The 6435-nt window shown below is 33.1% G+C and overlaps 1 pseudogene; it reads right to left on the bottom strand.

Moving 5' to 3' along the window:
- Positions 1-5170: 5170 nt before the first annotated feature.
- Positions 5171-6146, bottom strand: LOC128039921 (ATP synthase subunit beta, chloroplastic-like; annotated as a pseudogene).
- Positions 6147-6435: the final 289 nt, after the last annotated feature.

Here is a 6435-nt window from a genome sequence, read left to right as displayed (position 1 = left end):
ACTTTCAATATGTGTTAGATAGGGCTTAGGGTTCGTGAAAGTAATATTATATTTGGATATGGAAAACAATAAAAAGAATTGTAGATGTGAAAATGTAGAGAAATGACTAAATTGTAAACTAGAAAAGTTGAAGGACTAAAACAAAATTTGATCAAAACGAGAAATATGAGTTATTGTTAATTATTTAGCATGAAAATAATTTGGGATATGTATCGGTGTGATGAAAATCACTTTCGGAACCAGAAATATTTGAAAGTACGTAGGCTAAATTACAAATTTCTCATTTTTATTGAGAAAAGGGAAACTGTGTCATTTTCATCAGACATAGACTTTTATTAAAGGTTAAATATCAATCGTGAGATTGAAATTGACTAATTGCCTAATTTTGTGGAAAAATTATTTTAAGAAGTAAAAAGCGGCAAAATGGTAATTTTACCATATAAGGGCATTTAGGTCATTTCTTAAGAATTTCATATTGTAATTATTATTTTTATGAGATATTTGATATGTTGAACAAAATTTGGAGCATTGGATGTGATTATTTTGAAGAGATGAAATGTGGACCACACATTGTGTTAGTTGGGTTGACTTGGACTTTGACCTTAAACTTTTAAATGGAATAAAAGGAAGGAAAAAAGGGGAAAATATCATCTCCCTTGTAACACTCCTATATCGTTTTTTTTCGCGCAAAAGGGACTTTTTAATTTCCAATTTCCACGGACCGGCCGGGCTCATTTTTTATTTTCAACTCAAATAACTCATTTTTTCTATGATTCTGCGATCTGGCTTGTTAGAACAAAAAAAATCTTGTTATTGCATTGAATCAACAATCAGAAGCAGAAGAAGTCCTTACTCGAATTGAACATATATCTCAAGTAAGGAATATCACATTTCAACATGATGATCGCTTAACTTGAACATTTATTTAAACACTTCATTTTAAAATATATAAGCTTATTTGAAACTATTCAAGTCATTTCTACGCTTCCTTTAAAGTTTGGTAACAAATAGGGACCATTTAGGGCCCTTTCGGGTCAAAACAGGGTTAATACCGTGAAATTGAAAACTGGGTGTCACAACACAAAGGGAAGAATATTCCAATGACTCCAATATCTCGGCAATGACTTGTGATGTCATGACATATCCCAATGTCGCAACATTAAATGTTGGATGTTGCGACACTAGGGACAAATTGCCCAAAAACTGGCTTAAACACAAAAAACTAAGTTAAAAATTATATCCAATCATTCTGCAACATTTCTAAACATTTTTAGAATTTAAATATATCAAAATGTCATTCAAAAACCAAATATAAAACATGTATATATCCACTCAAGAAAGATCGTCCCAAGGTACAAAATGATTTTAAACATGCATGACATAAGTTTGAAACCACATAGCTAATTTACTTCAAATATTACAATGGTTCTAATCCTATGTACAAGCCACTCAATTACCGAGATACAAGTTCCATACACTTCATCCTTGCTTGATAATGAAACGAGGACGAGGATGACCACTTCAAAACATGTTTTCAAAATGATCTTTACCTACGCGTTAAGCTTGTGAAAGCTTAATTAGTACTCAAGAATTTATATCTTACCTTTGAATTCAATTAGCTAATTTCATGAATAAATAAATAAATAAATAAAATTAACATGATTACAAGAATTAAACCAAAGATAAAGTACCCAATAGCAACAATGTTAATTAACACATTTTCCCTTACCATATTTTTATCATTCGCTCATCATTCGTGTGCCACTCACGTTTCCTATTGTAGACTCGAGTGAACAACAAGGATATACGAATTATAATCATGATGTACACAAGCACGTAAGTGATAGATTATCATGAACACTAATAGCATTAGAACACGAGCACCGAAGTGCTAAATTCACATGCGTGCTAAGGAATTCCTAACGGCATGCCATCACTATCCCACAAGTTCAATACTTGTCTACATGGGCTTTATCAATGACATAAGTACAATTAAATTTCAAAATAGGTAATTTATTTCAAAAGTTCAAATCCACAAGACAATTTCATAATCACATAGCACTTTTCAACACTTTACAATTTAGTCCTTCACTCTATTCAACTAACCATACCATCAATAATCACATTCATTAATCATTATCTTGAATCTAACACTTATTTATTGTAGCATATCGTTTAATTTCATAGAATTAGTATGGGTAATAGAATATTTACTCATAACAATTTAATTAGGTAAGAATGAATCTCAAGTACTTATATATTTTGGTTTAACAACACTTCAAGTTTTATCCATTTGCTTCCCTTTCTCAACACCTCTAACATCAACCTCTTTATCTTTGTCTTCTTCACATATAAATCAAAAATATATATGATCAAAACATTTATCAAATAACAATTTCATGCTCAAATAATTAAAATAAATATGATACTAACTTTAAATCATGAAGATCTTACTTTAGAACCTTAGTTTATCACATTATCTAGATTTTATCTCTATTAAAACGTGAACACTCCACTTCCAACTTGAAAACTAAGCTTTCTTGGTTGTGGGTAACTTGATTTAGCTAAGGTTTCTATGAAAATTTGATGATTTCAAGCTTGAAAGGGCCTTTAATGATAATGAGGGACTAGATTGTAAAAGAAAGAAAAATTTATTTCTCTCCAAATGGTGGTAACTTGAAAGAGATGAAGAAAATGAATATTCTTCTTTATATTTCCTTTAAAATATCACTATAATAATAAAATATAATAATATTAATAACAATAATAATAAAATATAAAATAAAATATTATAATGTAGTCATAAAAATCTATCCATTATCATTATCCACTAGCTCTTGGTAAAATTATTCTCCATGTCCTCATATATTTCACCACTAATTCAATTTTTTTATACTTTAAATTTCTCACTTTGACCCTAACATGTTGTAAAACCTAACAATTTAGTCTATACTCCGGGTTAATATTTCTCAATAAATCAATCTTTTAAAATTTCTCTATCTCTTACTACCTTCTCCACTAACACTTGCAAATCACATTTTATTTATTTTGAAAAATTCATCTTGTATTTACTCAAAATAACACTGTTATGACCATGTGGATTTTGAAGATGTTACATCCCATTCAGCTTCTGTTGTTCCTCCCTCTCTCATGCAAGTTCTCTTCATTTTTCATTTTTCTTGCTTCTTTTTCAAATCTCACTAACCCAACACCCCAACTGTGTCTTTTTGCAAAAATCAACTAGAAAACTCATCTCTAAGCTATAGGACCTAAATTATCAACGGGCTCTCCAAGAACGTTAAAAATTCATCCTAGGGTCGCTCCGCCAACTGGAACACTTAGAGCAGCTCCCGTGTCAATCACTTCCATTCCTCTCATTAGACTATCTGTAGCGCTCATAGCTACAGCTCTAACTCGATTATTTCCTAATAATTGTTGTACCTCACAAGTTACTTTAATTTGTTGACCGACGGTATCTCGACCCTTAACTACTAGGGCATTGTAAATATTAGGCATCTTGCCCGGGGGAAAGGCTACATCCAGTACTGGACTGATGATTTGAGAAATACGCCCCAGATTTTCTATTTCAAGAGTGGAAACTCCAGGAACAAAAGTAGTTGGATTTATTTTCATAATAAAGTGAAATATGCCAATTTTTTTTCCAAAATTATCTAATACAAAATAAATCTTCAACAGGAGGTTGATCGGTTAATTCAATAAGAAATGGGGGTTAGCACTCGATTTCGTTGGTCCCATCCAATTCAAGTGCATGCAATTGGATTGTTTCCTTATTCAATGAAGGAATTTTTAAGTTCAACCAACCTATTTTCAAAATAGGAAGTGGATAAATAAAAATTTTGGGAGAGTCTTTCATTTGTCCATCATTATAGGCAACACCATCCATATTATCTATTGAATTCGAACCCGAACTCTATTTATGATTCCTTATTTCTATCTCATTAGCCTTGTTTCAATTTCATTTCATAGTTTTTCTTTATCCATGGGAAATGAGTTTTGATGTATTAGGGGTACCCGTATTCATAGAAGCTTCCATTTTCGTGCTTATCCTAATTGTTGGTTCAGTTTATGCATGGCGAAAAGAAGCATTGGAATGGTTTTAGTTCCTGAATATTCAGATAATAAAAATAAAGAAAAAATTAAAAATAATAATAACATTGAGTATGAATTCCATTGAATTTCCCTTACTTGATCGAACAACCCAAAATTCAGTTATTTCAACTACATTAAATGATCTTTCAAATTGGTCAAGACTCTCCAGTTTATGGCCACTTCTTTATGGTACCAGTTGTTGCTTTATTGAATTTGCTTCATTAATAGGCTTACGCTTCGACTTTGATCGTTATGGGATGGTACCAAGATCGAGTCCTAGACAAAGCACCTAATTTTAACAAATTGGAATAGTAACAATGAAAATGGCGCCCTCTTTAGTGAGATTATATGAACAAATGCCCGAACCTAAATATGTTATGGCTATGAGCACGTGTACAATTACAGGAGGGATGTTCAGTATTGATTCTTATAGTACTGTTCGGGGGGTCGATAAGCTAATTCCCGTGGATGTCTATTTACCGGGCTATCCCCTTAAACCCGAGGCAGTTTCAGGATCAATGATTGGACCATGCAAACTAGAAATACTTTTTCTTGGATAAAGGAAAAGATTACTTGATCCATTTCCATATCGCTCATGATCTATATAATAATCGGGGCATCTATTTCAAATGCATATCCCATTTTTGCGTAGCAAGGGTATAAAAATCCACGAGAAGCAACTGGGAGTATTGTATGTGCCAATTGCCATTTAGCGAAAAAACTCGTGGATATTGAGGTTCCACAAGTGGTACTTCCTGATACTGTATTTGAAGCGGTTGTTAGAATTCCTTATGATATGCAATTGAAACAAGTTCTTGCTAATGGTAAGAAAGGGGCTTTGAATGTGGGTCTTGTTCTTATTTTAGCAGAGGGTTTGAGTTAGCCCCACTGATCATATTTCGCCGAGATGAAAGAAAAGATAGACAATCTGTCTTTTCAGAACTACCGCCCCACTAAGAAAAATATTCTTGTGATAGGTCCTGTTCTTGGTAAAAAATATAGTGAAATCACTTTTCCTATTCTTTCCCAAGACCCTGCTAGTAATAAGGAGGTTCATTTCTTAAAATATCCCATATACGTAGGTGGCAACAGGGGAAGGGGCCAGATTTATCCCGATGGGAACAAAAGTAACAATACTCTTTATAATGCTATGACAACAGGTATAGTAACCCAATAAGGCAGATACTTCGGATCCCGCTTGGACAAAACGGAAGATATTGTCCATAAATAGAAGTATGTCTTGTTCATTAGCATCTCAGAAATGTTCCACCATAGTTAGGGCAGTCAATCCAACTCTCATACGAGCTCCTGACGGTTCATTCATCTGACCGTAAACTAAAGCCACTTTTGATTTCGTAAGATTTTGTTCATTAATTACTCCAGATTCTTTCATTTCCATGTAAAGATCATTTCCTTCACGAGTCCGTTCACCTACTCCGCCAAATACAGATACGCCCCTATGAACTTTGGCAATGTTGTTGATCAATTCCATAATGAGTACTGTTTTACCTACCCCAGCCCCCCAAATAGTCTGATTTTTCCTCCACAGTGATAAGGAGCTAAAAGATCGACTACTTTAATTCCTGTTTCAAAAATAGATAATTTTGTATCTAATTGTATAAAAGCGAGCGTGGATTTATGATTAGGGGATGTTGTGCAAGTATCTACAGGACCTAAATTGTCAATGGGCTCCCCAAGCACGTTAAAAATTCATCCTAGGGTCGCTCAACCGACTGGAACACTTAGAGCAGCTCTCGTGTCAATCACTTCTATTCCTCTCATTAGATCATCTGTAGCACTCATAGCTACAACTCTAACTTGATTATTTCCTAATAATTCTGTACCTCACAAGTTGCATTAATTTGTTGACCGGCGATATCTTGACCCTTAACTACTAGGGCATTGTAAATATTAGGCATTTTGCCTGGGGGAAAGGCTACATCCAGTACCGGACTGATGATTTGAGAAATACGCCCCAGATTTTCTTTTTCAAGCGTGGAAACTCCAGGAACAGAAGTAGTATGATTTATTTTCATAACTAGTTATTTCGGTTTTTTACTAGAGGCTTTAACTATAACGCCAGCTTTATTTATTGGTTTGAGTAAGATACGACTTATTTGAAAATTAATTCAATGAATGAACAATTCATAAAAAAGCTTTCATCTATTCCATATATTCTATAGCTCCTTACCGTGTTAATTATCAATTATTAGGTATTAATATTCATGGGCAATAGAAATTAATATTTAGGCATAAATATTACCTTTCTTTTCTCCTTTCAAATAAATTGAAATGATTGAAGTTTTTCTATTTGGAATCATTTTA

The sequence above is a fragment of the Gossypium raimondii genome, chromosome 3 (genome assembly GCF_025698545.1).
Source record: "Gossypium raimondii isolate GPD5lz chromosome 3, ASM2569854v1, whole genome shotgun sequence".
NCBI lineage: Eukaryota > Viridiplantae > Streptophyta > Magnoliopsida > Malvales > Malvaceae > Gossypium > Gossypium raimondii.
This window is presented reverse-complemented; position numbering and strand designations above follow the sequence as displayed.